At 48.9% G+C, this 11844-nt stretch overlaps 1 protein-coding gene across 2 annotated transcripts in view; it reads right to left on the reverse strand.

Annotated features, from left to right (window-relative positions):
• The window catches only part of HMG20A (high mobility group 20A), an 82254-nt gene extending 70612 nt beyond the window's left edge, over nucleotides 1-11642 (reverse strand). For both annotated transcript variants that reach the window (XM_019533351.1, XM_019533350.1), the window contains exon 1: nucleotides 11359-11642. The gene's annotated coding sequence lies outside the window, so the exon portion shown is untranslated. The remainder of the gene's footprint in view (nucleotides 1-11358) is intronic.
• Between the last annotated feature and the right edge of the window lie 202 nt (nucleotides 11643-11844).

The following is an 11844-nucleotide window of genomic DNA, read 5'->3' on the forward strand; positions in this document are numbered from 1 at the left end:
ATTAACACCAGCAATAATAATAATTTCCAGCACCACCAGCATGACAGTCTCCTCCACCCCAATTTCAGTTCCCAGTGCGAGCCTCCCAGTGCCAGAGGAGGAGCTGGATCTGGAACCAGGGGAGGTCAGTGACATAGCCACGGAAATTCTGGGGAAGAAGGGGGAAGTCCAAGTTTCTGCTCCATACCCCTCAAAGTTCCCCTACCCAGATCTCTTTCTCCAGAAGATACTGCAGAGGAGGTTGTGGGGGCAGGTGGCTCAGCTTCTCCTGTTGTTGTGCCTCTGCCTGCTGAGGAGGGGGATAAGGCAGGATCTACACCCACACCCCAGAAGAAAGGTGGTAGCATAGCATGGGATCATTCTGAGGTGGCAGATGATCCCAAGGATGCTGTCTGCCTGCACTGCTGATGAAAGACCAGCCAGAGCAAGGATGAGAAACTTCAGCATCACAGGGACAGCTGATGCATATCAGGAGGCACCACCCCCTTGCCCTTGCTCCTCCTCAGCCTGGCACCAGCAGGAGCATGCCCAAAGGGAAGTCCCCCTCTTGCTCCAAAGCCCCCATCTCCAAGAAGCAGAGGCAGGCCATGCTGGACCAGTGGAAGAAAGGCAGGGACAAAGTGGGGTGCATTACCAAGATGAGTAAGCATCTCCCCAGTGCTCTGGGTGACCTTGCTCTGGATGTCCAGCCCTTCTCCTTAGTTGAGCGGCCAGGGTTCAGGTGCCTCATGGCCCCATTATACTACATGCATCAACAGGGGCATCACTAACAGGTCCAGAGAGGTCTTGCTCCCCCTCTATGCGGCGCTGGTCAGGCCACAGCTGGAGTACTGTGTCTAGTTCTGGATGCTGCACTTTGGGAGGGACGTGGAGAACCTGGAGAGGGTCCAGAGGAGGGCCACTCTTATAGTTGGGGGCCTCCATGGCCAGCCCTATGAGAAGAGGCTGAGGGACCCGAATCTCTTCAGTGTCTGCAAGAGGAGACTGAGGGGGAATCTTGTGGCTGCCTACAACCTTATCAGGGGCCACCAGCAGGGACTCGGGGAAAGTCGGTTCACCAGGGACCCCCTTGGAGTCACCAGGAACAACGGCCACAAGCTGAGGGAGGAGAGATTTAGGTTAGATATTAGGAAGAACTACTTCACTGTAACGGTGGCCAGAGCCTGGAACAGGCTTCCCAGAGAGGTGGTGCTCTCACCTTCCCCGGAAATCTTCAAGAGGAGACTGGATAGGCACCTGGCTGGGGTCTTATGACCCCTGTTATTCCTAGTGCTCCTTCCTGCCCATGGCAGGGGGTCAGACTAGATGATCTGTCTAGGTCCTTTCTGACTCACTGATTCTATGCCTGCAGGCACCACATTCAGCAGGATTGTGACACCCTCCCTGTATGAGGTATGCAGGGAGTACTCGAAGGAGCTACGCAAAACAGGTCTGCAGGTGGCCTTACACTTCACCTCAAACATCTGGAGCAGCCAGGGTGGAGATCATACCTACCTCTCCCTCACAGGACACTGGTGCAATCAGTCAGGCCATTGGTGGGCTCTCCTGCAAGTGGTGGAAGTGAGAGATGAATCCCACACAGCAACGGAGATTATGGGGGTTATGAACCGCATGGTGCAGGGGTGGCTCATTGGCGAGGGCGAGTTCACCCGCAGGTCCATGGTCACCAACAATGGGACCAATATCATCAAGGCATTCTGTGATGCCAACTTTGTTAGCATCTGCTGTGTGGCACACAAGTTCCACCTCATAGTCAGAGATACTTTGGAGGGGGACAGGGGTGCCAGGGAAGGCGCCCTCACAACCAGCCAACTCATTTCAAAATGTAGGAAAGTGGCAGGCTACTTCCACCAGAGCATCAAGGGGGACAAACAGGCAGAGCCAAGCATCCTGCGGCACAAAATCATGCAGGATGTGGAAACTCAGTGGAAATCCACATACCTAATGCTGGAAAGGCTGGTTAAACAACAGAAGGGCATCTTCCTTGCTCAGGAAGACTGGGATAAGCGGCCCACTTAACAAACCAGAGTGGAATACCATCTTCCAGAGCTTAGTGGTCCTCAAGTCATTCCTTAAGGCCACCAAGAGCCTCAGCGCTGGCAATGCCCTCCTTAGCCAGGAGATCCTCATAGTGAGGGAGCTTCAGAACCAAAAAGGGAGGAGTTCCAGGTGTTCAATGTTCCTAGCTGGTGCAAGCCACTATCACCAGAGGTACAGGCACCGGTGAAGCAGCTGAAGGAAGGCATCAAGAAACTGCTGGATCTGCTGCAGTCCAATATGGTCCATGTGCTGGCGGCCATGTGGGACCCGAGGGTGAAGGACAGTTTTAGGGCAGCAAAACCCTGGATCACTGGACAGAGGTGCTGTTGAACAGGGTCAGGGAAGCAGAAGGGCAGAGACAGGAGGACATAGAAAAAGGGGGGTGAACTGCCCTGTGCCAGCATTCCATCCACCAGCCAGTCTCCTCCACCACAGGTGCTACCAATGTGGGCCAAGGGCATGGCTTCCATGTTGGGGTCCTGACGCACCAGACCCCAGCATCAGACAGGTAGTGTCGAGGCCTTAGTGGCTACTGGCTACCTATCGCACCAAGGACACGGAGCCGCTGCTCCACTGGGCAAGCCACAGCCAGATGTGGCATGATCTGGCCATGGTTGCCCAGGAACACCTGTCCTGTCCACCAACCAGTGTTCCAAGCGAGATGGCATTCAGCATTGCTGGACACATTGTGACACCCCACTGTACCTCCTTGGATCTTGGTTTGCTGGAGCAACCAGTGTTCCTCAAGGTAAACTTCCCGCTGCTGGGGTTCCCTAAGCTCCATGTGCAGTCATAGTGAGTGCCACCTTTGTCACTCCATCCACACCTATTTCCTTTTTAATTTTTTTAAACCATCTAATGCCCCACTCTCAGAGCTGGAGGAGGTACTCATGTTTTTCACCTGCTGGCTGGTGATAGTTTCTCCCTGCTGAGGTCCCATGCCCAGTCGAACTTAGAGGCATGGGCTGGGGCTAAGGGAAAAGAGAAGACCCCAGGTCCTGGGTATGACCTAAAACTGCACCCTACAAGGGTCAGGAGACCTGGTGGGACTGCCAGTGGTGTGGCAGTACCCAAGAAATGCTGGGCCCACAAACTTCCCTGGTGAAAGGTGGGTAGGAGGCACCTTATAACCTCCAGCCACCACATGCACACAGTCCTAGAGAGAGCCCAGACTTGTAAGATCTTTAAGAGGCCAGAGGCTTGCTGGTTGCAATAGTGTCGAGAGGCTCCAGGTGAGCTTAGCTGCCTGGGATACTATCAGCAAAGAATGAGCTGCAGTGTTAGGGGAGGTATGGAGCCATGGAACAGATGTCACCCCTAGACATCAGGGGCTTAAACGGGCAGCCTCCCACCTGGGAAACATCTGAATTGGTTTTCCATCAAGGCTTGACAGGAGAAAAAGAGAGGTAGGTGGTTGGCCCAGAAATAGGTGGGCGGGCCGAGATCTCACCTCTACAGGGAAGGCCCCCTGTTAAAGGCTATCATCCCTGCTGGTTTCATTCTGCTCTGCCTATACACTCACACAAGTTTTGCTTTCAGAAGCTTAGGTGTAGGGGTTTCTATGAAACTTCACCTCATCTCCTTGAAACTTTGCAGGCTTCATGCCCCCAAGAAGGGGCTATCATCATAGTTTCATAGTTTCTAGGGTCAGAAGGGACCTAAGCAGATCATCTAGTCCAACCCCCTCCCATGGTAGGAAAGAATACTGGGGTTGAACGACCCCAGCAAGATGTTCATCTAGCCTCCTCTTAAACACCCCAGGGTAGGAGCCTGCACCACTTCTCTTGAAAGTTGGTTCCAGACCCTAGCCACCCTGACCGTGAAGTAGTGCCTCCTGATAGCTAACCTAAACCTACCTCCTGCCAGCTTGTGACCATTATTCCTGGTCACTCCTGGCAGTGCTTGGGGGAACAGTGACTCCCCCAATGTCTGCTGGTGCCCCCTGACTAGTTTATAACAGGCCACAAGATCCCCCCTCAGCCTTCTCTTGTGGAGGCTGAACAGGTTCAGGTCCCGTAGCCTGTCCTCACAGGGCCTGCCCTGTTGTCCCCTATATCATTTTAACAAGTTACAGATAAAAACCAAATCATATGTTGTAGCAGATGTTTTATTTTTAGTATATTTTAATTTTATTTAAAAAAAATACTTTTTATCCCAATTTATATTTGAGTAGTATATATAGAGGCAATTGAATAATCGCTGAAAATAAAGTCTTACTCTCATGTATCTGGTGGGGATGTGGAAATAAGGGGTTGTGCACATGTCAGGGGCTGCCTGCGTGCTAGGTCCTGGGAGCCAGTTGGGGTGGGGGGAGGGGGGGTAAACAGGAGACACATGCAGCAGAGCTCACCTAGGCAGTGCAGTTCAGGAGTGATCTATTTCCCCCCCTCCCATCTGGCCTGCAGCTGCTCCATGGTGCTCCACACTGGGCCGAGTCATGCCTGCTCCTGCCTGGGGTAACCCGAGCCACACTCCGGCCCACACCTGCCCCATGCCCACCACCTGGCCCCAGCCTGTGCACACAGCTTCCCAGTGGGGTTGCTTCCAGTGCAGCTGTAGCCACCACAGTACTGCTTAATTCCTCCTTCCTCTAGCAGCTCCTCCTCCTGTTATGCCTCTCCAGGCAGCAGGGAATGTGGGCAAGCTGTGGAGACACATGCCAGACAGCATACACCCAGCCAGGCAGGGGGAAGCTGAAGCTGGGGATCTTTTGCCCAAGTACACAGGGCTCCAGCTCCTAGCCATCTTCTACCCACTCTGCCTACCCAGCACAATAAGCAGCCACCTGTGGGTATCCAAGTGGGTGGCTGGGAGCTGGAGCCCTGCACACTGAGCCTAGAGCCACTTGGCTGGGTGCGTGGTGCTGGCACATGTCCCAACGGCTGTCGTCACTTTCCCATGCTACCTGTTGCCTGGAATGGTGCAGCAGGGGCAGGAGGAGCTGCTGGAGGCAGGGGGAGCCAAGCAATAACCAGGCAACTGCAGCTGTACCAGGGGCAGCCCCACTGGGAAGCTGTGAACGTTGGCTGGGACGATCAACAGGAGCAGGACGAGTTGCCCCCAGTGGGAGTGGGCAGGACTCAGTCCCATGTGAAGGACTGCAGGAGCAGCCATGGGCCAGATACAACCAACTGGTGGGTCTCTTCCCCGGGGGCTGGATCCAATCAGCTGGTGGGCCAGATCTGGCCCAGGAGCTGTATTTTGCCCGCTCATCATCTACAAAATAGCAGTGGCGATCAGCCTTTTTGGCAGACTTGCCACAAATTAGTCCATGCCCTCTGAGTGCCAATCTGATAACCTTCCTCTGCCTTATGAATTGCTCTGCTTTTTACTCCCTGCCCTGTGGTTCCCTGCCTCATCTGCTGCTCTCATTTCTGTCCTGTCACTATGTTCTGCCCATCTTCTCTCCGGTGTGCCACATGTCACACATATAGACTGCCCATGCATGCTGCATGTTGGCCATCTCTAGCCTAGAACATGGGAAAAGTAAGGTACAGAGTAAGATCAATATAACAAGTCCTAGCAGATCTTCAGCAAGCTTTCTTAATGCAATTTCTATCTATTATAGACTGCAATTAATTACCGCTTTCTTAACTGTGGTTTAGAAATAGAATTTAATTCAGTTAAGAACTATCCCCAAGAAATTTCAAGTTACAATCTGAGTTGTTTGTATGTTTTCATATTGAAATAAACAAAAAAAAAAAAATCACCAAGGTATCAATCTCTGCTTTTATTATAGTGTAAATTAGTTAAAAAACTTGCATAAAATTCAGTGATATTCTGAAGAAGTGCTTATTGCAGTTACTTCCTTCTTTTCATGGTTTGGTGGTTCTTACTTAAATAAATATGATTAATCACCACCACTTTCACCAAAACACTCCTTGCCATATACTGCATACTTAGTGTTGTTCTCAGTAACACATTTCTTAGCGGTCATTCAGTTTCAATTACAATGATTTTTTTCCCCTTCCCAAGCTATAACAAATTCCTTTTTGAGCTATCACAATTGTTCCCACCACACCCTTCATTATCTTTCCAACTGTAATCCCAAAAAGGCATTCATACAAGTCAGGTCTACAGTAATACCATACTATACTTTTTTAGGAAATAAAAGAAGTTAAGTCACAAGAATTCCAGATGCAGAAAGAGGGCAACACACACGCACACACTTACCTTTGTTCTGCTTATAGTATGCTATACGAGAGCTACATAGTATGTAAAACTGAACACTGGTCAGCGACAGACAGACAATAAATAGACATCCTTCACCAGTAAAGAGGAGTTTTAGAGTTAAATTATGAAAATGTTATAAGTTAGCTGTATGTGGAAAACAAATACTTCTATAGTACTTTTAGGGGCTGGGTGGGGAGAGGGAAAGCAACAAGACATTTTCTGGTAAGTCTACAGAGAAACTGAAGTAGCTCAGCTTTCTCAGCAATAAAAGTTAACGCAAGGGTCAAGAGAGAGGTAAAGTCACACAACTCTGGCCAGTGATCACCAAAAGCCAGAGAGCTCTCTCACAACCTTTCTGAAATAAGATTGAATTCAATAGCCTACCTGAAATAAAAAAATCGGCAGTGATAGGTCTCCCTCCAATAGATAAGTAGCCACACTGCATAAACCAATCCTCCTCCATAACCAACTCTTATGGGAAGTCAGAAGACACAGACTGGAAGTGCTTACTAAATTGTATAACATCATGTATTTTTGAAAGCTTTGTTGTTGCTATGTCACTATAAGGTTGTGGCTACAGTTATCCAAGTTCCTCACCCTTACCACTGGCAGTAGCAGTGGAGGTGCAAGTGTACCCCAAGCTCCAATAGTTTCATCTTACCCTACCCACAGCAGGTTTAAATGTGACCATAAGAATGTCAGCCACCATCTGAACCCCATCTGCACTAACAGATTCATTGGTCAAGCTGTACTACAACTGGAAAACACATTTTAAAACGCTGATATAGACAAGATCTTAGTTATGGTTTGTCGTTGGCCTACATCAGTAATAAAAAAAAAACCATAGACTCTTGCACTGTGGTTAGAGAAGAATTTGACCTGGCAGCTTTCATGAAAGTATGTTCATTTCAAATGTTAAAAAGGAGATAGTTCTGAAGATGCAGACTATTCAGTCAAGTGGATTCATACACATTTCTGTTGCTTAGCGCCAATTTACATGATAGCAAAATTAAAAATTTTAAAAATATACATATTCCCCAAAGATGCACCTATAAACAAGAACTACTCTTCTCACCCTGTTCCCTGTCAAGAATTACAGAACAAAAAAAGCACGCTTAAATGCACACAGAAACCAACCAGAAGAATGTGGAAGACAATCTAAATGATTATGACAGAAAAGTTATTTTATATGATCTGCGAAAGGGGGGCAAAGGGAGGAAGAAAGAAAACCCACAAACTTCTCTCAAGTCCTGCCCAACAAACCACACATATACCATGAACATTTGCTTTCCACACACTAATTGACTACGGAAGTAGAGCAGAGGTCAATAATGTTTTTGAGCAGAGTGCCAGAAAGACTGTACCATCTAGATGTTGATGTGCCAGGAGCAGATGGCTGGGGAGCCATTACGGGTCTGATCCTTACCATGGCAGCATAGCCCTGGCCCCTTCCCCACCATCTACCCTGAGGTGCATGTACACCTGTTGGCAGCAGTGAGCCAGACCAGGGTTTCACGGACCCCAGTGCAGCCACTTGCAGCCTCACGGCTGCCTGCCACAGCCACCCCAGGATTTGGGCAGGCCTCTGCCACCCACCATGGAGCCCAGGATGCTCCTAGAAGGCAGTATGGAGACTTCAAGCAGCTGCACCATGAACCGTAGACAGACTTGTTGCCAGCGGCAGGAGGACAGGGACCTCAGGGTGGACAACAGGGAAGGGGCTAGGACTGCACTGCCACAAGGATTGGGCCTCTCGTGGCTTCCCTGCTTTTTACCGAGGGCTGAAATGCAAAGCAACATGTCTTCATGTGCCACACACTGGCATGTGCTGGGGGTGGCTGATCCCTGAAGTACAGAAATTAAACTATGTAACATGAGTTGTATATCCCAGATGCAGAGTGCTCCAGTAAGTTGCTCTGTGAATGCTTTTGAACCGCACTGTGGGAGAACTTACCTTTCCTTTCTGGGGACTTTGGCTAGAGGTGATACAAACCCAGAAACTCCTTAAGTGAACTAGTTACAGTTTGATACACTCCAGATTTCTGTATGTAACATTAAGTACTATTAGGGGCAATGCATGTAACTAACCTACAGGAAATACCTGTACCAAGTGCTGACATTAATATAATCTACAAGCGAAGCAAGATTCAAGTGGCATCCCAACTGCCTACTCCTCTGAATAATTGACTTGCCTTGGCAAATAAGGAGGTTTACTTTGCTAACTTCTGAATTTAAAAATTTTAATAAGTACTTCTAGCTCTAATAGTCATAATCTTTCAAGCATGAAGCAAGTGTTTCAGTGCAGAGATGCCTTTGTAAAATAGCTCCTCGGTCTCTGGTAATCATAACTTTGCTGTGTCGCTGGGAAGCAAATATCCTGCTCAGCTTCTCTCTTTTTATTCAGAAGTTTATGGGCTTCAGTGAAACTGTCAAGATAGCTTTCCAAGAAGCAGGTCCTTGAAACTGATGCTATCAACCACCAGAAGTAAGGGGGTTATCCAGAGAAGGAACTCCTCTCAGAGAATGAAGTTGGAAGTAGAGGTGCACCACTACATGGGTCCATACCATATCAGCACTGATAAAAGGAAAATTGACATTATTGGCAAATCGACTTTGTTTGGCTGATGTAGTTAATAATGCTGCCAATAGATGGCATATGCATGTGCACAGCCGCAGCACAGCATAAAGGTGGCCAGGAGCACAGCCCTACAGTGTGGAGAGAAGTGTCTGGTTGGTAAATCTGTTGTGGAGGAAAGGGCATGGGGGAAGGAAGCAGTGTGGGGGGCAGACGGAGTCCACCGCATCCCTTCCCTCCCTCCACAACAAACTTACCAGGTATATACTGCTCTCCATGCTGCCGGGCTGCATATCAGCAATCGGATTGGTATTGGCTGACATGGCTGGTTAAAAATGGGCCATCAGTATTGCCCCCCCCCCCCCAAAAAAAAACAACAACAAAAAACTGCCATCAGTGCACCCCTAGTTGAAAGAGATGGAATAAAAACCAAGAGCATGAAGAACAGAAAAATGGAGGTCTCCTACTTCACAGAAGCAAAGACATTCTATACAGAAGGTTAGAAAGCAGATTACATTCCTACTACCCCCACCCCCTCTTTCTAAGAGATATGCTGATAAAAAGCTGAGCCCCACTTAGGGATAGCAGATACCCACCTAGTAGAAATCTCAGTCTCCTTGCACAGCCAGCAAAGCAAAATGAATCAGGCTTTTTGCCAGATTATTGCCTCTGGGCCCAAATACAAGTCCACACACTTCATCTTCCACATCTACTTCTGGATAACAGAGCTGGTTCTACAATGAAAAAAAGCACCCAATACTTTTTTTTTGAACCCTATGTTGCAATGTTTAAGATCATTCCATATCCTCTACTTTAACCACAATAATAGTTTTCCTTAGGATCAGATATGCCAAGGTCGATCTTCAGATCTATTGGAGACTCCAAGACATGGGAATGTCACTTTCTTCTATTTTAAAATAACTATGATCTTTGTTGTTATTTGCAAAGTATTTTGTAATCATTAGATAGATGAAGCAATAAAACAAAGTATTTTAGTGTTGCCAGTTGCTTCTGCCAGCAAATGTTTAACGCAAATACAGCATTAGAAAAATATGAAAATAAAAATTATATTGAGTTTTCACTTTGACTAAAAGCAGGTGACCTGCACATTGACAGACCCACGTGTAGCAATGTCTTTGGTGCCATCGTGAAAACAAGTCCTTGTTCACAATATATTTTTTAGTTTATACTTTTTAAAAGTCACACACCACTCTACAGTGACACTAAGTGTGATCTGGTGAACATGCAGAGCTCTGGAGTTCTATTCCCAACTTTGTTACTGATTTCTTATATAGTCTTTAAGGAAGTTAATCTACCCAAATGCCTCAGTTTTCCCTCATCTGCAATATAGGGAGGGATAAAGTTATGGGGAAGGTGGGAGGGGCAGCATAATTATCAGATACCTGCAAGCAAGCAGTCAACTTTACACAACTTTACACATCCTGACTGCTATGAAGTTGCAAATGGACTTATTTCTACCCCTTCTGGCTGATACAAGACTGGTACAACTCTACAACTCACTCTCTGCTGAAAGCTGTTTTGATTTTTTTTTTGGGGGGGGAGCAGTCACAGACAGACAACACACTTCCATTTAAGTTGTTTCAAGACTTGTTGCTTAAGTAAGCTATGAGCAGCTGCAGCCCCAACTCTAATGCTGACAACACTCAGCTGTATTCATTTCAGTCCTGGTTCACAGCAAGAGTGAAAGGACTGAGTTCTTGCCAGGTTTACTCTGCTACAGGCCATTCTCAGCATTTGTAGACACAATGTTTTTAGACACAAGGCACCCCTTGGAAAATATCAAGTTAGTTTTCACTCATTTCTTGACTATAGAAAAAATAATAATACAGAAAAAATGAAGATAATTTAAAAAGCAAAAAAAGAGAGCAAAAATAATAATACATTCTTCTGTTGCATTTCAAGTTATTTACAACCATTCAAAACCATCTGAAACTGCTGGGCTCAAGTAAGAACCCAGAGTGTTTCATCTTGTGCATCACATTTCCACCCCTACGTGTGCTACCACTACAGGGATCCTGCTGAGTGCCACGAAGGAGCTCAAGCACCCCACCGTGCCACAACACTTGCTCCAGCAGCACTGCTCCAAGGCAAAGCAGAGCACTGGAGGCCTTTGGGCGAGGACAGGCCTCATGTTCAGGGAACAGATTGCTCTGAAGTGGATTTTCTAAGGAGAAGATGTTATCAGGGAGCTCCCTACTGTGGGGGGCATTAATAACCTAAGAAGCGAAGTAAGCCTCCCCCGCACCTTGACACCTCGTCACCCTCAATGGGGGCACGGTGGCAGACTCCTCCCCACGCCCTTTCGCCTACATCAGCCCCTGGCCCAGGCGTCTCAGCTCCTCAGGGGACGGGCCGGGCCCAGGCGTCCCGCAGGGCAGGGGGATAGGGAGCACGGGACGCTGCCAGGCCTGACAAAACCGGTCGCCAGCCCCGAGGCGGAAAGGGGTGCTGCACCATTCAGCCCAGCCCAGCCTGCTCTCACCTCACCTCACCTCACCTCACCCGACCCGACCCGACCCGACGAGTGAGGCGGCGCCTCCCGTACTGACCTGGCGCCACCACTGCCGAAGGGCTGCCCCCACGGAGCCGCGTCCCGCGCTCTTCGTACCACACACCTCCACACGAGCGGGCCACTTCACCCTAGTGTGGATCCCTCCGCCCACCTGGCACCCCCATTCCCAGACCCCTACCTCCCCCGCGGGGAAGCTCCTCTGGGGGCCGAGAGCAGAAGCAGAAAGAACCGGTCACTCCCTCCGCCGCGGCTAGAAGCACGACTAAGAAAGAGTGGAGAACTACTTTGTCTCCCCCCCCAACGGAAGGACACTTACAGCATAGTGACGAACGGAACCAATTCTTTTTTAAAGGGGCCGGCGGCGAGGCACGCGCGAAGCACGCCGGGAGTTGTAGTCTCCTCTCTGACCAGAACGCTCCAACCAAGCTTCATCCCGGCCAATGGGCGAGGTGCTGTCGCGTCAGCTTCAGCTGGGCATGCGCAGAGCTGAGCTCAGGGGCCTAGAGAGCTCGGGGGGCGGGGC

The sequence above is a fragment of the Crocodylus porosus genome, unplaced genomic scaffold, assembly GCF_001723895.1.
Source record: "Crocodylus porosus isolate Cpor-Errol unplaced genomic scaffold, CroPor_comp1, whole genome shotgun sequence".
In the NCBI taxonomy this organism is placed as follows: Eukaryota; Metazoa; Chordata; order Crocodylia; family Crocodylidae; genus Crocodylus; species Crocodylus porosus.